A 23565-nucleotide genomic window follows, 5' to 3' on the forward strand; every position below is an offset into this window, starting at 1 on the left:
TTCCAATGAGGGACGCTATTCCAGTAAAGGAACTTTTACAAAGATATTATCATATCAGACTTATAAGGCTTAACATATTTAGTCTTGAACAAAAAGCGCAACGGGGTGACATGACTCAGTTGTTTAAATTTATCAAAATGAAGGGGTGTTAATGGATTTAATTTTTTCGCCGAAAGCAGGACTAGAGGTCATTGTTTTAATCTATTGATATCTTAAGCGAATCTTGGAAGTAAGGTAAAACTACTACTTTAGAGGGTTGTTGGCACTTGGAACAGCTTACCGGGAAAGGCTGTAACTTGCACTGGGGACTAGTAAGTTGGCAACACCTAGCTTAAATTATGCCCAGAGCCAATTGCTGGTCGTCAACTTTGTACTTGTATGTGCATGAAATTGCAGCACGAAGCCAGGTAGTCATCATATGAACACATGTCGTGTACTCAAACGTCATTTACGAATTCAAAATACTGTTTTCTTTTGTTAAATAATTTACAACTAAATTTTTTGTCACGTTAGCAGTTATTTCATACATCGTTTTGAACAGTACCGTAAAACCGTAACAACTTTAGACCCCTTTATGTGTAATTTTCTTCACAATGTCATTATTTTTTGCCAAAAAAGATTGAGGATTTAACTATACACTACTATACATCTCATATGTAGAGTGACGCTTCGAAAAAAAATTCTAAATTACGCACAAAGGGAGGGAGAACTTTTTGCTATAGTGGTATAAAGTTTTCACATGGTGGTTACAACTTTAGATCACCCTCATATTTTCCTTGATACGCATCGCTAAGCCGCTCCATTCCAAAGTTTTAATGCATTGATCGTTCTGTTCCAATCCCGTACACTGCAAAAAATAAAAAATGTACTTACTTTTTCCGATTTATAAATTTTTTTATACCTTTTGAGTCAATTTTAGGTTCTCTTAAATAAAATCAATTGAAAAATACAATACTTTATTCAAATATGAACGTTAAATAGTATGAAAAGCAATTAGTAGATACATACTCCTGGATTTTTTTTTACAAAAGCATTTTTTTAATCATTTTTTACAGGGGCTTGATACAAATTTTGTCACAATTGGGTAGATTTCTTCAATGTCGCAATAATTTGTTTTTTTTTTTGCAACAAATGACATCGGAGGAATAAGGCCAACACCAAAATTAACCCTTTTCTGCCTTCCCATTTAAAATTTGGTTACTCCTGACTTCTTAGATCACTTTTTCCATCAATGCAGGTGATTAGTTGAGTCAAAGACAGCCGCCTATCTTTCCTTTTCCCTGGATTCGTATCTAAAAGCAAAGAAAATCCGAAAACTAAAAAACTGCTCAAGACAATACAAAATTGTTTACTATATATTGACAAACGCTAGTAAAAATGGGTGATCTAAAGTTGCAACTTGAATTCCCGTATTTTATTTACTATGAAACGACAAGTAAACAAAGCAACATCAGGATTCGCCAATATGGCTAGATCATCTTAAATACCTAAGTAATAAAGTAATAAACTTATCTGCATTCAATCGGCAAATAGAGGTTTTGAAGGAGACTTTGAGAATTGAAGCAAAAAGTTCAAAAAACCTCCCAACACAAATGAATATTGACACGAGAATGATAACACTGGAGCTTGAGGTAAGCAACATGAACTTCGCTGAACAACACTTGCGAAAAACCTACTGAATTTTTTGAAGACTTTAGCTTTGCTCCAACGACCACTACATGGCACATACTACCAGATTCTTTCAATGGTCTAAAGTTGCAACACTGGTCTAAAGTTGTACGGTTTTACGGTTTATTTAATGCCATTTGTCGACCAAACACCCTTTTAAAATTGCATAAAATAGAAATCATCGGCTTCAGCGGTAATTTCAAACGATGAAAGTTACTGTAATTCATTCAAGTGTTTATTCGTTTAGTAAGATAAATATTTTAAATATTTTTTTAAATTAGGTTACACGCACTTGACAAAACCACAGGCATTCGTTCAAATCCTTCGAAATGAACAATTTGTTTTGAAATAAGTGTTGAAAAAGATAATATCGCATTGAAATTTTTAACGAGAAAATTAAGTTTAAAATTATTCAATACGTAGGTCAGTCAGAAAGTTAGTTGCACTACTTCGTAAATATGTTCCGTTTAAGACAATTTTGATGAAACACAGTGGCAATACTTCAGACATGTACCTTTGTCGTGTGACATAGCGACTTCCCCAAGGCAAGTTTAGTTTTTCTGATAATTAATCGCAAACATGTCTCAACAGCTGTGAGTAGCGGCGTCCAAATTGGAAATGCGTGCAGTGATTCGATTTTGCGGGCAAAAAGGGGCAATTGCATTGAAATTTATGGGCATTAAGTTTAAAGTGAAAATGCAATGTCACGTTAAGCTATCATGAAATGGTGCAAAATGTTTTAGAATGGACAAACAGATATTGGCAACGCTGAGCGCAAGAAGACCAAGTTTAGGTCGGAAGTTTGGGATCACCCTCCCTAGTGGCCTAAACTTTTCAACTCCTCGCTTCGATGTTTTTGGTTCCATGAAGAACTTTCAAAGCAACGATGCCATTCGGATGACGAAGTGAAAGTTGCATCCCAACAATAGTTATCGGACATTGGACGAATTTCTTTGCAGAAGGCATAGAAAAACTTGTACCACGCCTCTACATATACTTAAATAATGGAGGTAGTTACTTTGAAAAGTAGATTTTGAATGGAAATTTAAGATAACAATTGAGTTATTGTAAAATTTCAATACTTTTTTTGTTTTCTTGAGCATTGCAACTAACTTTCTGACTGACTCTCGTATTCTATTTTCGAAGCACAAACGTCTCCCTCTTAATTACAAAGGGGAAGTTTCAAACATTATATCCCAAAATATATTTTATATTTAATTAACTTCAGCAAACCAGACAGAATTTCATCAACTCGGTAAAAATAATGTGAAATGAATAATTTATTCTCAGAAAATTATTGAAACGGGTGATTAATAATCTTTTCTAAGTCATCTTAAGTCGACATTAGCTTTGCTGACTTCGCTTTCTTTCTCGGCATTTTAATTTTTTGATGCATACTGAAAGCTATGAAACTTTTATTTTAGAAGTTTTGCTATGTGTATAACATTTTTGATTGTATTAAGGAATTTTAAGGGAGAAAAACTTGCATCAAATTTTATTTGATTTTAGAACAAAACCCAAATAACAATACCATTATTTTAATTCTTTTCATATTTTATGAATGATTCTTTCTCCAAAAAATACAGTAAAGTATTAAACTTGGTCTTGATGAGGTACAGAGCAATTTAATGTTGTTTTCTGTTGTATAAACCTGTGTTAAAGTAATTTATTTCATCTAAAATATCCTTTGAAAAAATTATCGACGTCAATCACAGATATTGCCAGTTTTTTTTGTTTTTTTTAAATATTTTTTCAAGGCATGGAAATAATCCTTGACATTTCAAAGGTGTTAAATTCATTTATATTTTTTTTTTTGGGGGGGGGGGGGAGGGGAGATAATATACGAAAACTGTAAAGACTATAACTTTCGTAAGATGTATGAAACATGATAAAGCAAGAAGATACGTACTACATAACTTTCTTAATCTGCATGAAACATGGCAAGGAAAGAAGATACGTAGGGGAATGTGGGGCAAAGTGAAATGATTAAGATAATTGAGTTTTTACAAAATGAACAAATCGGAGATTTGTTTTGAAAATTACAGTGCATAAAGAAAGAACATTGTATTTTATAATAAAACTTACGCTGAAAAAAAATATATATATATATATATATATATATATATATATATATTTTTTTTTTTTTTTTGCAGTAAGTTTGAGCCTTCAAAAAAAAAAAAAAAAAAAAAAAAGCGGAAAATTTTAACTTTTTTTTTTTCATGGGGAAAAGTGAAAAATGAAATATTTTTCTAATTAAATGTTTTCTATTCGATTATAAAACATATTTTTCATCAAAAAAATCAGTAAATAAAAGGTTTAATTAATGAATGAAAAGATAATGAAACAATAAATGAACATTTTAATGAATAACTCAATTAATATAGAAGAAAAATAAATGAGCGAGTAAAGAATGAATGAAAAAGAAACTAAGTGAATGAAGAAATAAATAAGTGAATTACCAAATTAATGAATGTAAATGAATCAATTAATGAATGAAAACGCAAGTGGTTTACATTAAATAATTGAACGAGTAAATAAATCAAACTATTTCACTTTTCCCCATCCAGTTTACCCTGTATGTACTTTACAAATTGTACAATTTATTTTAAATGCAAATAATCTTAATATAAACTGAACTAATGCTGCAGGAGGAGGAGGTCCAAATTAATATTCAAAATGTTAATAACAAGATAGGTGGAGCTAAAAGCAGAGTAATTATTTCACCATTTCACTTTGCCCCATGTTACCCTACTACATAACTTTCTTAGCCAGCATGAAACATGGCAAGAAAAGAAGATACGTACCACACACTTTCCTTCGATGTATGAAACAGGGCAAGGGAAGAAGATTACTTATTACACATCTTTCTTAGGATATATGAAACAGGGCCAGGAAAAAAGATAAGTAGCTCACAAATTTCTAAAGATGTATGAAACCTTACATGGAAAGAAAATACGTACTACTACATAATTTTCTAAGGATGCATGAAACATAACTAGGAAATAAAATACTTACTGCATAACTTTCTTAGGCTGTATGAAATATGACAAGGAAAGAGAATAACTACTACACAACCTTATTAGAATGTATGAAATATAACAAGGAGAGATGATACGTACTACAGAAATTTTTTAGGATATATGAAACAGAGCAAGGAAAAAAGATATGTACTACGCAAAATTTTTAGGATGTATGAATCATAGCGAGGAAAAAATATACAGTGGCTCCGAAAGATGTTCGTACACTTATGATTTTGAATTAAATACGTCCCTATTCATTGGCTAAAATTAATATTTTGGAATAAGTATTTAATTTTAGATCTATGATCTATTTTCAACAAAACTACATGAAAAATTTTAATAAAATAATAAAACTTGATTTGAAAGAAATCAATAATCAAAAAGTGCCAGAAATGTTTTCTCACAAAAGTCTTCGTGCATTTTGAAAAAAATATCTACAGAAAAGTAAATAATCTAACTTTTTACGAAGATATTATTTAGTAGAATATCATGCAGTATCAACAACAGCTTTTAAACGTCTGGGAATAGATTTCATTGTTTTTTCTTTCTTCTTTTGTGCAATTTCTGAAAACTGCACTTTAAGTCTTACTGTTTCTAGTTTGATTTTCGTTTCAATGCTGTATTTTCGGAATCTAGCCTCCAAGTCTCTAAATATGTTACATTAAGTTCAGATCTAGCGATTGAGGAAATATTTCTAAGCTTAACCCGGGAGAACGTGCGCTTCCTGGGCGAAAGTTAAGACGCGCGGGGTCATTCAATGACCCCAGATCAAAACCACAAGTCCATACGCTGATAAAAACATGATTTTTCGACGTGTTTACAGTTAAACTATAACGTCTTATAATTTTCGACATTAAAATTACATCTTAGACATAAGTGGGATTTATAAGTGAGCTTTGAATCGCGCTTATAAGGAAAGCATTTCTAAATTTATTCTTTAAATCAAGTTCAGACACACAGCGGATGAAAACGCTTTATGTGAGTTTTTACAAACTTAATAACAACTATAATGCTGTTACTGGTATTTTTGACGCAGAAACTTTTAGAATTAATGCCAAGAATGTTTCATTTTTAATTAAAACTTAAAAAAAGAAAAAATTGCTACATTCAAGGCAATCTCATCTCACTTGACTCCACTTTATTTCATATTTTGCAATAAAAAATTAGACTTATTCACTTTTGAGAACGCCCATCCTTTTTTAAGTCTGTATCATATTAGTTGACATTTTCATGATCTAAGAATTTCTCTTCTAAAAAATCCTTAGCTCTATATTTTTTGTTGATAAAACAATTATTTGATTCAATTTCAGCAAAAAGTCTTCGAAAACGACCTATTTCTTTCTTGTATCGTATTGGCATTTCTATATACATGAAATAACTTCAATATTGAAGGGATATAAATAAAATAACCATATTGGCCATTCAAAATAGTTGGTCTATGAAAGAAACGGCAGGACGCGCGGGATCATTTTATAACCCCAGTAACTGGGCTAAACGTGTTTTACTGGAGTACTAATGCCCGAAACTCATTCAAACTGCTACCAAAAGATAGATGGGGGCTCCAAACTCAGCTACAGATAAGAAAAAAAGGAACTGGTATCTAGTTTTTTTTTTTTTTTTGCAATGACTATTTGAAGAAGGCTTAGGGTTATAAAATGACCCCCGCGCGTCCTCCCGGGTTTAGGACAATTTTAGAGGCACCAGATGCAAACGTGAAAAACCGTGTGCTCTTTATCGTTACTTTGATAAAAACAAAGTTGTTTCCGATAACCAAATTTTGGGCTAATAGTTTAACTTTGCCTTTTAAAATATTAAATGAACAGCGTGATTCATTCTTTTATCAATAAATTACCAAACTACGAAGTCCTGATGCTGATGTGTACCCTCACACAAGAGCACCTTCACCTTCCTGATTAACTGATCCAACTAAGTTCTTAAGATTAATTCCTCATTTTCTTTTCCTTTTCCTTACAACATCGGAACCAAAATGTTGAATTTATTTTCAACTATAAATAAGACGTTATTCCAAAACCTTTCGAGCTTATTTAGCATTGCTTTTTCGACGAAAAATGTAAGATTTCTGATTTTTACTCGAAAGAAAAAATTTCTGCGAGAAGAGCTCCCATTTAATTCAGTTCCTCACAGAACTCAGCGAACAATTTTAAGTGAAATTAAAAAGCAAAATGCTTCATCGTGTCTGTAGAAACTTTTACAGCACTCAAATGTGTATTTTCATAAAGTTTTTAACTGTAAATCTCCGATCACGTTTTGTTAACTTTGCTGGTTGATCCTTTTTTACCTTGTTTTCGATTCGATTCTTTTCTTTAAAGCATTTTATCAAGAACTTCACTATAGAAAGGTATAAATTGACTAATTTAGATACATTTCAAACCAACTTATCGCTACTGCGAGGTAAAAAAAAATCAAACTTCGAATGGCATTTGTTGTTTTTTACGAATACCAGCCATTTTAAAGTAGTAAGCAAAATATTAGGGAATAAATAAACAAAACATTAAAGACAAATAACTTTTAAGAGTCAACACAATGCAAAAATAATAAAAAAAACGACATATGATAATTTTAATCACGAATTTATTCGTCAATATTTCAGTGTAAGATGACTTTTGTGGCGTGTTATTTCTGTCTCTTCGTGTTTTGACCCTTTTCAAAAAGAAAATCCGTCAATATTAAAAAAAAAAAAAAAACTACTGGGTTTTATTTAGAATGTCAATGGAATGGTGTGAAAAAAAATTTGAACTTCATATTCGAATTATATTTCGCGTTATTTTGGTTTTGCTACAAAATTTCAAGGTGTACGAACACTTTTGGGAGCCACTATACGTTCAACAGTAGAACCGTGTTTATCTGAATCAACTTTGTAAACATATCTCTTTAAAAAAAAGCTACAAAGATAATTTAAAGTTATGATAACAAGAACGTAAGTATACGCTTACAAAACATTTGCTTTTTATTTTAACATTTTAAAAATAAAAGCGTTTGCTTGACCTTTTCTTTCAAACGCCACTTGTGTTTGATCCAGAAGACAGTGGACCAATGCTTTAAGGCAGTGGTGTCCAACCTTTTCCTGCAGAGGGCCGCACCTCAAAATAAAATCATTCTAGCGGGCCAGACCACACATAAATCTTCAAAATATTTCATTATTTTCTATACATGGGAAAATATGGGAAAGAAAAGAAAATTAAAAACCAATAATTGCTGTTATCAATTGCTTAATGTTTATTCTATTAAATGTTGTTCAGAAAAGAATTTCTGAATATTTGACTCCGAATTTGCAACATTGCCTCTAATTATGATTTTCGATTGGCAACATTGAACAAAACAACGTGTCATTCAGATCAGCTTCGTGGGCGGGATGTGTTCCGCGGGCTGTAGGTTGGACACTATCGCTTTAAGAAATCATGCGAAAAAAATCTTTTTACATTGTTCAATGTCTTTTACGCAATTCTATTTAATTTTGTTGCAACATATATTGTTGTACTAAATGGTGGCTCTACGAATTTAAGGATTAGTTTTGCTTGTTAAACCTAAAGCCCTGAATCGTAAAATAAGTAGCGACCCGTCCTCCATCTTGGAGCTAAACGATGCTTTTTTCCTATGTCTGCTGTTAGACCATTGAAAAAATGTGTTATGCTCCTCGATTGTGGTATCTTATTAACTCCATGTCAGTCCACAATAAAGAAGCACTACTAATCAAGAAGCAAAACACGCTACTTCATTACAGCAGACATTGAAAGAAAGTGGAATTCAGCTTTAAGCCATCCGTCTGGTCCATCCCGTTTTTTGATGTGACGGACTGCCGACGAAAACAGAGTAGCATTCACATACGGTCGCCGCACATCAATCACGTGGATGAAATCACCCACCAGAGAAAGCGTGCTGCTTGGCGGGAACCAATGAAGTGCTGTCCTACTTTTGACGGCCGTCAGATATCAAGGTCCTTCTGTTCGAAACCGGTCCAGTTCAAGATGGCTTGCTGTCATGGCAACCAGCAAAGACAACCTGTTTCCGGTGGGAAAACTCGGGATAGACTGAACGGACGGTCGTAGTGTGAACAGGCCCTAGATGGCGGACGTGCCGTTACGTAAGATACGATCTAGGGCTTTAGTTAAACCACACAACCGGATGTCCAGAATTTCAACTATTTAGATTGCCTTTGATTCTATTTCGTCCGGATAAAGAAAATTCTATTGTATTTTGATTTTTAACATTTAGAATGTTTAACTCTTATTTAAAAAAAAAACTATCATTCCATTTTTTATGTTGCTAAAAATTAGTTGAGCGCGAAAATACGCTAGAGTAAATTTTTGAGGCGCATTTCCGATTTTCAATGCGTGAAATACGATTGTAGAGGCGTTTGAAATATCTCTGTCCACATGTAATTATCAGTCTAGTTTCTGCTCGGTAGCCATGACAGTGTCATTGAATCATTTTAGAAAATTGAAAGCTCTGATGTTTGAACTTATATGCTTACAAGAATCAATCCCTTATAACTAAGCAATTTGCACTAACTAATAACGAGATAATGAGAAAGATTTAAAATAATATTCAATTTATTCCAGAAAGAATCCCATTAAGTAGGGATGATAAAGTAAAATAGTTAAGATGACTAAGCTGTTTCAAAATAAACGAATTGGAAATTCGCTTTGAAAACTACAGTACACAGAGAAAAACAATGTACTTTATATTAAAACTTGCATTTAAACATTATTTTTTATTTTAAATATTTGTGTCTTCATAAAAAGTAGGAAAATTTCACTTTTTTACGGTGCAAAGCGAGAATCAATTTTGTTTATAATGAAATATCTTCTTTTTGATTGTAAAAAAAAACATCTTAATTAGACAAAAGAGTACATTGAAAGATGAATGAATAAATGAAAAGATAATGAAATAAACTAATAAATTAATTAATTAATCAATCAGTACACTAGGAAAATAAATGAGTGAATAATCAGAAAGAAAGTGAATGAATGAATAAGGAAGTGAATTATTAAATGAAGGAATGTAAATGAAATAATTAATAAATGAATAGGTAAGGGAATTAGTAACTAAATGAACGAGTAGATGAAATGAACTATTTCACTTAACTCCATCCACTTTGCCCTTCACTAAAACTCGTTATTCAGGAATGTGTAAATCAATTTAAACAACTTTTCAGATATTATTTTAACAATTTATGGATCATTGATACATTGGAAAAATAGATTTATTTTTTATATTAGGTCAAAAAATTAGAATAATCTATTCATTCAATGTGAATTTTAAAAAGTAGCGAAAATATTTGCATACCTGTTACTCTATAGTTTGTCACAAGTATGGAGCTTGGCTCTTGGATAATTTTACGCTCTTTTAAAAGCCTTTTATTTCTCAAAATGGGTTGTCAGGGTGTTAAATGGGAAAAGACAAAGTTACATATTGTATCATTTCTTGAATGCTATTCAAATCAATTCGAATGAACGATTTACAATCTATGGTATATAAGATTTTAAGGGAATATAGAAGGACTGACCAACTAAAAAGTAACCGAAATAAACGAGGTAGAAAAATTGTAAGACCTGGCAGAGATGAACTCAAATTAAAGTAAATTGCCCAAAATAATATTTGAAAAATGCTTCTTACGTTCATAAGTTTAGGACAGAATGTATAGTTATCTTATCCACGCCAACTACACTTGGACTGTGGCATAAATTACAGTTTTAATTGCGGATCTACGAAGTAAGACCAAAGATAAACATGAAGCAGAAACGTGAACAACTCTCCTGGAGCAAACAGAAGCTCAAACAGGAGTAAAAATGTTGGAAAAGTATTATGTTCAGTGATGATTCTTTTTTTTTTTTTTTTTTTTGAAATATCTGTGAACAAAAAAAGGTGTTCGGGTTCGACGTTTAAAAAGAGAAGCGTAAAAAAAATCTTGTGCAAGACGTTCTCTCCACTTTAACATATCCTCCTTGGTTTGTGGGTGCATGAGGGCTGCTGGAATTGGGAAGTTATATATATCTGAAAATGAAACAATGCGTGACTTCCATTGTTTATCAATCATACTGCATGATCCTTCATCTGAGGCACAGCAGTTACACATTTAGTGACACTTTTTATCTTTCAACAAGATTCTACTCCGTGTCACATCTGTAAATCGATTCATAGATTTTCTTCGGTTTTAAACTGGTCAAGCAACTCTACCAATCTCAATACGATCAAGAATATGTGATACCGTCAAATCTAAAGAAAGCGGTTCAAGACCTGTTGCCGGCCAACAAAATTGAGCTCGTTGCAGTATTGAAGAGGGTATGGAAACAGTGTCAGAAACCATTAATGTAAACAGGTCCAGGTGGTAGAATCCGTGTTAGAAAGGGTTAAAGCATTAAATCCAGTAAAAATGATGCATTCTAGTATTGCTATATATATATATATATATATATATATATATATATATATATATATATATATATATATATATATATATATATATATATATATATATATATATATATATATATATATATATATATATATATATATATATATATATATATATTGAAAGTGTTTTTCCACCTTTAATTTGAATATTTTAATTTTTTGACTCAATGTAAATTTCCATCAATATAAACTTTTGTATTATTCTGTCTAAGATTTTTTTTAATTGAGTATATTTGAAATGAAATTCAGGCATGAATGAGGTGGCACGTTCATTTAAATACCTAATTTGGACTTATATTTGGTTAAAATAAACTTTTCCCAAAAAGTGGGAAGCATTCTATTATTTTGAATTTGAGTTGTAATAGTTGAAAATACAAAAAATGCAAAGAAACTTATTATTATTGAAATTTGTTTTTCACCAGGTACTAGTACGCCTCAATTAATATTTAAAATGAAAAGCAAGAACTTTATCATTAACCGACTTCAAAAAAGGAGGTTATGATTTCGTCTTGCGGCTTTTTATGTATGTTTTCGAATTATTCCAGGACTACTGGACCGATTTGGACAATTCTTTTTTTGTTCGAAATAATTTACTTTCCAGATGGTCCCATGGTAATTTGGTCTGGATATGATAAGGGGTCCCGGAGAAATCCAAGAAACTATACATTTCACAAGTTGTGGCTACGTACTACAGCTTACGTCAACGGCCGGAATACGTCACAGGTCACGTGTTTTGCTGTGATCGGTGTGTTTTCACACCTAAGGTTTTGGCTTTCTCTTGAACGATATTTAACTCTCGCGGCTCATGGATGATCAATTTCCTCAACGCTTTTTATTATAGGTGTTACTAATGTATTTATTACTGCGTAGCAAAGCAGTAAATTAAATATATTTCGCTACTTTAATAGTTGAATCAATTACCTGAATATTTTATTTACTAATAAATAACTTTATTTAGGCACTAAAATATAAAGTTCTTTATTTAATATTCCAATTTTTAAATATATTTAGTGTTCAATTCAGAGGGAATTGAATACAGAACACCCCTCCCCCACGATTTAATTTATATTCTTTAATAATATATATTATAACTGTGTATGATTTCTGAAGTTTGACCAATAATTCCGGATTTACTATTTCACGGTAACGCCAGTTCAACTTGGAATTAGGATTATAATAATTAGTAGACTTCAAAAAAAGGAGGTCGTTCTAAACTCGTCGTATTTGTTTTTTCTTTGTACAATGTTCCTTAAATACTCGAAGACATCTGTACCTCACTCAAAAATCGGAAAACATAATTTGAATTCAAAATTCAGAATTCAAATTAACTTTTTTTTATTTTTAAATCTGGTTTCAATTTGGCCACTGTTGGTGATATTTAGAGAGTAAACTATTGAATCACATTAAAATTGCCAATAATGGGAAAATGACATTAAATTGGAGTAAAAGGAAGTCATGTGATGCACACATCAGCTCGTTTTTGTACATAGTTACGCATTTGAAAAATCCTTTCTTCGCAATCATCGGAAGTCTCCGAGACGCTGTGCTATTTACACCATTACAAAGCAAAAAATAAATTACTTTTAAATAAAAAAACCGCCTTCAAAAAACATTTAGGAACTAAAAAGCAAAAAATAACTGATTACACTTACATACTATTTCCTACCCAAACCTAGAAAGGAAATTCATTTTTTCAATTCTAGTACGAAAATCTGTTAAACTAAACACCGAATTATAAAATAAACACTGATTTTAATTACTATACGATGAATTATTTGCAATACCTAACTAATTATATACGATCTCTTAATTGTTAATAACCTTTTTAAGTCGGGGCCTCCTATAAACTACTACCTAACGTAACTGAGTAGATTCAGTTTTAAAGACTAATTTCGTGTTTAGTTATATTAGTGTTTAATTCAGGATTCGGTATATTGTCAGTTACGTTAGGTAGTAGTTTATAGGAGGTCCCGACTTCAAAAGGTTAATTAAAATTAAGAGATCGTATAGAATTAGTTAGGTATTTAAAATAATTCATTGTATAGTAATTAAAATCAGTGTTTATTTTATAATTCGGTGTTTAGTTTAGCAGATTTTTATACTGGAATTGCAAAATAAATTTCATTTCTAGGTTTGGGTAGGAAATAGTATGTAAGTGTTATTAGTTTTTTTTTTTTTTTTTTTTTGCTTTTTAGTTCCTAGGTGTTTTTTGAAGGCGGTTTTTTTTATTTAAAAGTAATTTATATATTTTTTCATAATAACAGAAATAATTTTTGACTTACTACAAAATATTACAATTTGAGTATCAATGTTAAAAAATTACTGGCATTATCACATACTTTGAACTTCAGAGATATTTTGTTCCTGACTGGAATAGATTCAATGTGTTAACACATAGTTAAAATATCACCACTTTTATTTATTTATTTAGAAGCTAAACAGGTTCACATACATAGAGGACTGCGTGCCAAGCGCCTTGCCTCCGGCCACACACAGGAAAGATTTACAACACAAGAGATGGAAATAACACCCAGGCCAACGGCGGGAATCGAACCCACAACCTCTGGCTTAGAAGACGAAGCTTCCACCACAGAGCCACGAAGGCGCCATATTACTAGATAGGTGGAGCTAAAAACAGAGTAAATATTTCCCCATTTCACTTCATCCCACATTTCCCTATGTAAAAAAAAAAAAATAAGTGCGTATTAGTTGATTTTTATATTACATTATTTTTCCATGATTTGGCTTTAGGAAATTTGTATGCATCACACAACAATAATATGTAAGCAGAGAAAAATGCTTTCCTTGTAGTGGAACGTGTTGAAACAATCGTAAGCCCTATGCAGTGAAACCTGTGCATAACGATACTGTCTATAACGATAACCTGTCTATAACAATAATTTTTTTTTTCGTCCCAGCAAAATGTCAGCATGAATAATCAAACTGTCTATAAATGATAACCTGTCTATTAGGATATTTTTTTAGGTCCCAACAGTATCGTTGTAGACAGGTTTACTGTATTTTATATAATGATGTTAATAAATTACGTTTTGAGTACCACTCCGTTTTGGCAGATAAATCACTGATTTAATCTCATACACTTGACATTTTCCAAAGTTGCAGCAAAACAAGATCATCTGCTAAGGCATGCTTGTTTTCAATGCGTTAAAATCATAATAATTGGTTTCTTTTTATTATCTGTGGGAATTATTTTCGTAAATATTTAATACTTAGATGCGAAAATCCCACCTTATTTATAAACTATATTTTGTTTCAAGAGAAATAATACTCTAAGAGAGGGAATGAATAAAATATTGTTTTCCGTACCAATACGTTTCCTCTCATTATTACTTTCAAGTCTGAAGCATCTATGATATTCTCTTGACAGACGGTTTTAAAATGCTAATTTGTTTTCAGCATAATGTCCTGAGTGTGTTTACAGAATTTTGCCTTAATATGTGTTAGCTTTCAAAACAATTTTTTGACATTATTTTCTTAAATATTGTGTTTGTTCTTGGAGGATGAATTATTTCGGAGCTGAAAAAGTTGAAATTGAGTTTCGAAGAGCTATATCATGTTGACAAAGCTCCTTTAAAGATTTTGCCTCCAGTGTTTCGTTTAAATTTTGTTGCTGCTTCAAAAATATTTACTTAATTTAATATAATTTTTACACATCGTCTTAGTATATACTAAGAATAAATATTGAATTAATAATGGAGTTACTTGTATGGGGCAAATAACTGAAAAATAAGTTAATTGCAAGGCATTTATAGCTTAGAGGTCTAAGTTTTTAATGCATATATTTCGAAGTTTCTTTTCAAAATGTTTTGCTATTGAAACACGTTCTATACTAACTCAATCTATCATCTATATTTTACGTGTACCAAGGGGGTTAGTTAAGGGTACCAAGACACAAAAACAAAGTTTAGCCATAAAATTAGTTGAAAGTTTTTTTTTTTTTTTTTCGGTTTTTTTAAGGATTTGAATTATTAAATACTCTATTATGGGCTTATAAAAGGAAAATTTGTATATCATAATCTTAGTGCTTTTTAAATCTGAATACAGTAAAAAAAAGTTTAGAAAGATGGAGTTTAAACCCCGATTTTTTAAAAAAATATACATAGTCCCCTTCAAGCAGTAAGTTACCGACTTTAAACCAGAGATAAGGCAAAAATAGATGCAGTATACCTACCGTCTAGTAGGATGGACAAATCAAAAAAATGTGAATGTATATCAATAAAATTTCTATTACCATGTCTAATGAAGGTGAAGTGCAAATCTGTCGTGGGCAGTTAAAAGGTAGTAACTGCAAATTTTGCATTTTTTCCTCCCCATTTTTTACTTCCTTTTACGAAAAAGGAAGTATTGTATTCGCGAAAAAAATTTCTCTAAAAAAACGGCCTTAATTTCCATTTTGCTCACCCCCGAATGAATGTTGAGTTTCTTTTTCAAACCGACCACACGTGGTCTAGGAACGTATAGGCACCCGAAATATCCATTTCGACGATCCCCGAGTTAATTACAACGAGTTTTCTCATGACGTCTGTATTACGTGCGTATGTGCGTATGTATGTCGCGTAACTCCAGAACGGAATGTCCTAGAAAGTTGAAATTTGGTACTTAGACTCCTAGTGGGGTCTAGTTGTGCACCTCCTTTTTTGGTTTCATTCGGATGCTCCAAAGGGGGTCTTTTGCCCTTTTTGAGGGGAAATCATTGTTAATTTCGATGTAAACTCAAGTGGTGTTATAATTTGGCGGACAGTTGGCGATATATCGCCAGTCTTTTTGTTGCCAAGTTTTGTTGCCAACTTGGCGACAAATTTGTCGATTTTTTTTTAAAAATCTGATTTTAATTTTTCCACTGTTAGTGATATATTTAGAGAGTAAACTATTGAATTACATTAAAACTGCCAGGGAAACTAGATAAATGACATTAAATTGGAGTAAAAGGATGTCATGTGATGCACACATCTGCTCGTTTCATTTATTGTACTATAGCTTTATTGTACAAGCTTGCTTATTTGGTTTCCACTAAATAAAAAAAAAGCTCGAAGAAAAAAACTACTTATTCCAACATTTTCCTATTCTTATTATTGAATCGAAATTTCTTCATATAATCTCGAAAACTCATTTCGCAGATACTGCCGATTACCTGCCCATGTCAGTTTTAAACTATACATGTAAACACTACAAAGCGATTAAGCCAAGCCAGCACATGATTGCTATCAAAGCATGCAGCCTGGTGGCTCTCTTACACGAGACTACTGCAGACGGGTCCAAACTGCTATTACCCGTCTCTTTTAGTGGACATTTATCAACAACTAGCTTATTACCCGGCGTTGCCCGGGTGCTTCTCAATGCAACGTGTCTTTCAGATAATTAAATGGACGAACTCTATCTAAATGGCAGTAAAAAACTACATTCACACCACTCTAGACTCAAATTTTTAAAAGACTAAATTGCACAGAAAGTTGAACATTTGCAGAAAAAATAGCATCAAGTAAAAACGAAAAAGCATGAGGCATGTTATCCGGGTTTTTCAACGATATTCTTTGGTTCTGTCGTGTCCATGGCACGTTGTCTGCGGTTGAATCAGATGGGTGGTACATCCAATATCTTAATGCAGAGACAAATGATTGTCTTGCATATCTTGTGAGACAACCTTTTACGTGGTGCTTCGAATACGAAAACCGTCGAACCTTTGAAGGTTTTGTATACTTCAAGACATTAAAGCATGCTATAGTACTCTTCGCATACATTTTATTACAAATATATTCAAAATAGGACACCGTTATAATATTTTCAGATATGAAATCATCTTCAATGGCCCAAAAACTAAACAGATAATCCACTGTACAGAAAATAAGGAATTCGGTCATTGTTATTAATAGCCGTTAACATTCAGTTTTACGGATTTTCTGGCGGTGTTTTTACTTTCAAGGTTTCACGTGTTAGGTAGACTCATTTTATAAGTTCTTGTAAGTGCTCAGGTATGCAAGCACATTCCGTAAAAACGTTCACTTAGTATAAATAACTTCACAAAATGTGTCTGTTTGCACTTTCCTTGGCGATTTAGTAGCATGCCATGGAGTAAAATTAGATAAGTGTAAGTTGCATAAAAAGACGTACGTCAACTACATTTTATTTTCTTATATTTATGTCAAATTTCTATTTTCTTAGGTAAAAATGACAGTTAGACATTAATATTGGTGTCTTGCAAAGATTCAAAATTGGTCTAGATTAAAATTTTATTTCAAATTTTTAAAACCTCACACCTGCCGTAAATGTTGTACATGATAACTGAAACTGATGCAGGTTGTAAGAGCACTTATTTAAGTTTGCTGCCCTAAAGTATTCCTTTGAGAATATCGAAATTTTAATTTAAAGAGGCACAGTCGTCATGAGGGGTAGGAATGGTTCCACTGAATAGTTGTTGTCATAGATATAGTTACAGTTATTATCTTAAGCTACATAAAGATTAAAAATGGAGTACGTGGACGCGAACTTATGGAACAAACTATATAAAGACCGTCAATCGAACTGCCCTTATAGAAAAAGAAATAGGCGTACACATTTTGGTCACTATCCGCGCCTTTTTTTTTTTTTTTTTTTTGTAAACCATGAAATTAAAAGAAAGAAAAAAACTGTCTTGTTTCTACTTACAACTGTATAATAGACAATTCTTTTGTTTATGTTTTACAAAGCTTTTTGCGCATTCTTTTCCCCATATTCGCAACTTCAAAACGAAGGAAATGTATTTCCACGTTTAGAAACGTAATTAAAATACTAAAAAGTTAAATTATTTAACATTTTCTAATTCGTAAATTTAACTCAAATCTTGCTCCTAAATACAATTCTTATTCCCTCTTCCGGCAGCAAAATGAAATACATTTTTGAATGAACCCAACCTTAAGCATACAACATAAATCTATCTATATGGGAAATAGGTAAACTAATCACCTGCCCTTCTGACTTACTGATCGCGATACATAACATAAGTCTCACCGAAGATTTTAATTTCTTGAAATTTAGAGAATTATGTATTGTGATTAGTGGTTATACGTGAGATACAAATTGTTTCATCTTATCCCTCCACTGTGAACAGAGTTGCTTCTATTACACCTGATACGTATCCATTTTTATCTTGCAGCATTTTTTCAATGACGGTTGAATTACTTAGTAGTAGTAACAAACTTCCAATATTTTTCGATTGTTTACAATAAAAGTTATCGAACTAAGAGTCTAGTAACTGGAAATGGAGCTTTGCTCAACTAATTTCACGATGAAGACTAAAAAGAAAAAACTTCATAATTATTAAGTTTAAAATTATTGCTAGTCAGCGAAGATGCTCCATCAGGTGTACTATTGCTTCGAGCGTTAAAGTAATGTAAAATTTAAAACGATTAAGAAATTTGTTTACATAAAAATGGAAACATTGTATGTATTTTGAAAATTTAAATTTAAATTAATATTTATTTGCATTTTTTCAAACTTTAAACTTTTACCCTTCCAAAACTATGAATTTCCATAATTTCCGTGATGATTTCCTTGTGGTTTCGGGTTTAAAGGTGCACAGCCTTTTACTTTACCACACATTAGCAATCCTAGTATGGTAGTTCATGCACATGTAATGAACACCATGACTATCCCCCCCCCTTGAAAGATAAATTCAATCTACTCTACTATGCACAAAAATGATGATTTTGCAATTCACTAGCCATATTAGTATTTTTACCCATGATCTTTAATAACTTGAAGCGATTTCTGTTGAATTTAGGTGAACCGAATTAGGTAAATCATGGAATAGTATAAATAACATATACATATTGATTTGTTTACAGATAATACAAAATTAAATTAAATTTCCGTTGCAAGGATGTCATTTTAATATAAGTTTAGTATTCTAATGCTAAAACTGTTGAAGATTGTACTTCGATAATGAATTCATTTTTAATACCTATCTCATTTTGGTATTTTCTGTGCTATTTGTGTAGAAAATACGGATCAAAAGCAAGTTGCAGAAGAACCGACGGTGATTGCGATTTAAGAACTACTGAATGACAGCATTTCTTTTTCGTTCGGCTTTCTTGCCAAACATGCTCTACGGTTGTCGCTAATCGACATTGCCGGTCATTGTTGAGGATACTTTTTGTGTTGATTGCATTTAAAATATCTCCGGGTGGTTATATGTTGCTAACCATTTTCATTTGCTTTGAACCAAGATTCACAAATTTAACGATTACAGTTAAACTTTAAAGGAACTTCATTTCGTTCATTTTTTACAGGCTTTTCATTCAGACCAAATTCATAAGTATGCGATAAATCGTTCGTGTCGAAAAGAGCAATTTTATGATTAAAAATATGAACTTGAACGTCTTTGGATCTTCCTTAAATTTCAAAACCCTGTCTATATGAATTCCTGAGCAATAATTTAACTCTGTGCCAAATTTGGAAGAAATCCGACTAAAACTGTAGATTTGTATAAGGAACATACACACACACAAACACACACACCCACAAACATACATCATTTATATATATATAGATACATGTAAGGAAAGCCTTGACCACATCCCTCCCCTTTAAAAGATAAATTCCGAATGCGCTATTGTGCATTACTGTGATTATTTTACAATTTATTTGCTTTATTAGTACCTTTACCGCTGCTCTTGGACAGCCTGGAGCGACTTCTATTAAACCGAATTAGGTTATCGGTTATAGTTGAACCGAATTACTTAAAGATTCGACGTAAATCAAAGAATAGTATAAAGAAAATTTATATATTGCAAATTGGTTTCATAAGGATCGTAGAACATTAAATTAAATTTCTGTTGTAAGGATGAAATAGATGTGGTTTTAATAAAAGTAGTCTAATGCTGAAACAGTCAAAGATTGTACGTCAATATTGAATGCAATATTATTACCTTACTCATGTTTGTATATTCTCAGCTATTAACGGGAAAAACTGTGATCAAAAATTACACGCAACCTTACTGTTGTGGCTTTTATAATTAAACAATGTTTAAAAATTATAATTTAACGGTAGCATTCAAATTAAGTAGAACCATGAGTAGCATCAATGGATCCCTTGGCTTCGTAGGTCGCAGTTCAAGAAACGATGGACAGCATCATTTCTTATATCTACGACTTTCTCGCCAACCATGCTTTAACGCTCATCGCTAAACAGCATTGACGGCCGTCGTTCAGGATACGTTTTGTGTTGATTGCATTTAAAATAGCTCCTGGTGGTTATATGTTGATAACCGTTTTCATTTGCTTTGAACCAAGGTCCACAAATTTAACGATTAAAGTTAATCTTTGAAGAAACTTCATCTAGGTCAGTTTTTTATGGGCTTTTCATTTAGACTAAATTCATAACTATACAAAAATTCTTTCGTGCAGAAAAGAGCAGTTTTATTACTCAAAATATGAAATTAGACCTCTTTGGGTCTTTTTAAAATTCCAAAAACCCGCCTACATGAATTCCTGAGCAACAATTTACCTTTGTGCCAAATTTGGAAGAAATCCGACGAAAACTGTGGATTTGTATAAGGAACATACACACATTCCCACAAACATACATCCATTTTTATATATATAGATATCATTTGTCAATGGTATTAAGCAGTTCAAACTTTGCGCTAAGTGTTCATCTGCACAGGCTTCTCCTACCCACATTTTATCCAGTTTGGGGCTCACCAGACGAGACCTGTTTGGTGATCCTTTACTGGTCTTGGACTTCCTCAGGGTGAATGGATTCATGGACTTGATCTAGCTTTGCGGATCTCGGGGATGCGAAAACACCACACAAAGCGATTGAATGTAAAAGTTTAAGTCAGTGGAGCGTAAAACACTCCATTTCGCCAGCTTATAGTCCAGTAACCATATACATCGGACCTTGCTTCGTAAACAGTAGCTCTGATTTTAGCTGAGTTGTTTAGGATATTGATCTTTTCAAAAATCCAATTTTGCGACCTCGAGCGCCGATCGCAGCCTAGTTAAAAATTGAAAAAACCGTGAAATTTCGGCCTTTTCGATAGTTTTTGGTGATTTTAACCCTATATAACCGACTAGTTTTCAATAATACTTTCAATAATCGTTTTTAATGTAGACTAAATTTTCTACATTATGAATTAGGATCATTTTTCTAGAGTCAATAGTTTTTGAGATACAGCCTCTCAAAGTTTATGATTTTTTTTTGAAAATCGCAGTTTTTCGCAATAGTTCTGAATCGTTCTGAATCAATTTTGACCCTGCTTTTTTAGAATTTCTCCCCCTTCGACTCCTCATCACGTTCTAGTGGATTCTGAATAAATTTAGGGGCCCCTAAGCAGGTTCCCTCCCCTACTCATTTTTCATATATTCATTTACTCATCTGCTATTTAATGGAAGCCTTTTATGTTTTACTATGGGATGCCAAAATAAAAAATGAAAAGGTTCAAAATATGATATTTAATATTAAGCTGTAATATGAATAGTCAACTAAAACGAACAGATCTAATAGATACTTTCATTAAATTAATTTTTTAATCAGTTATTTAGTTGAGTTATTCAATGTAAGTTATGTTAGCTCTCTTGGATGGCCCCAGTTAAGATTCATCCGTATCTGCCTCGTCATATCGCAATGGCATATCCTTACCAAGGGTTGGTGACCTATCGTCGATGTTTTGTGCCCACAAGACATTTTCCATGTCGAAATCGCGAAGATCTTCGCCTTCTGAGGAATCGAAATCTCTTTCTACTTCAACATCTGGTACGTTGTCAAAGGACTAATGAAGACGGCGTTAATGAAGACGGTAGATCTTCGACCGGCTAGGATCGAACTCGGGACCCTCTGATCACAAGTCCGATGCCTAGAAGGTTCCACTGCAGTGCCTGCGCACGGATGAGCATTTCATCAACTGCTGCATTTGATCTGTGCTCCTGCAACTACAAGCATTCCCACAACCCCTTTGGCAGCAGCAGGAAATCATCCGCAAATTGAGATGTTATGAGGCTGCGTCTCTGGCCATACCTTTTGGGCTAAGACCTTTTGACATAGATATCTACCAACAGGAAAGAGGGTTCAGTGTGACTTCAAACCACGCCTGTACCTGTAACAAGATTTTTCACTAGTAGTTAATAGAAAATTTTGAATAAAAGTTATTCATGATGTGGATGAATGGATGATTTGTACCTGATGATATGTCCGCCAGGAATGAAATCATGCAGCGTCTCATGAAGAAGGTAAACTGGCTAGATTAAAGCTGGTTTTCGTTGCAGTCCTTGCAAAAAGCGGGTATGGCAGCAAGTCAAGTTATGGTTGTTCGGGCGGCCACCGTATTGAGCAATTATGACTCTTGCTTCTGCATTTCTTTTAGTGTAGCATCGGTGTCGAGAAAAATATCTGCTTCCTTTTTAACGTCCGGATATTTTTCGATCGCGGACATCATTTGCCTCTTACCTAAGACAAAAAGCAGGACTTAGAGTCACAGCCACTAAAGTGCATGCATGAAAAGTAAAAGCTCTGGTTTCAATGAGGATTTTGAAGACGCAATGCTGGAATACATGACATCTGGTGCTTTACCTATTCCACATTTGTTAAACTAGATTTCACTTTGGTTTGAAATTCCACTGAGACTGATTAGCAAGTTAATATCCCCTCCAACAACAAACACTACATCATAGGTAGAGGCAACAGCTACAGATGTAGTAATGATGTGCCTATTAGCATCTTTTTCTGCTTGAAATACTTGAATGTTGTGATTTCTCATTTTAGTTTTCAGTAAGTTGATTAAACGAATTTGTTTTTCTCATTTGACAAGAACTTCTATTAACAAATCAGTGCCACGGTTGTTCCATTAAAGATTATTTCTGGCGATGAGTGTAACTTAGCTCTTCGAAGACGCTCACAGCTCTTTGTACTTTTTAGTATCACAATACACCCTGCGGATGATTTCTTGCGGCTGCTAGAGCAGTTGTGAGAATGCTTGCAGCTGCAGGAAGCAGATAATGAAATGTTCATTAGGGTGGGTTGAAAAACAACTTTTTTTTTTATTTCGATGATGAGTAGTGCGGAAAAATGCCATTGGTGAGGTAAAGTGTACGTAAAAAATTTGAATTTTTTCTGACCATTTTTTGATCTGCCGCAATTGGGTTGAAGTTTTGAAAAAATGCTGTTTTTATGTTTTTCGGTAAAATTAGTAAAAATAGTATGTTTTTATTTTCGATGATGGGTTGCGTAGAAAAGGTTCCATTGGTGGTACTAAACTCGCATAAAATTTTTGGGGTGTGTGGTACAGCTCTTTCCTTTGCTACAAATGAGTAGAAGTTTTGTCAATTTTCAGTTTTTTTTAACGTTTTCAATAAAAATTCTCAAATAGTAACAATTTTGTTTTGCCCATATTTCTCTGCCATAATTCTATAGTTTTATCACATGTGATGCGTTTTTAGATGCGTGGTG

The sequence above is a fragment of the Uloborus diversus genome, chromosome 2, assembly GCF_026930045.1.
Source record: "Uloborus diversus isolate 005 chromosome 2, Udiv.v.3.1, whole genome shotgun sequence".
NCBI classification, from domain to species: Eukaryota; Metazoa; Arthropoda; class Arachnida; order Araneae; family Uloboridae; genus Uloborus; species Uloborus diversus.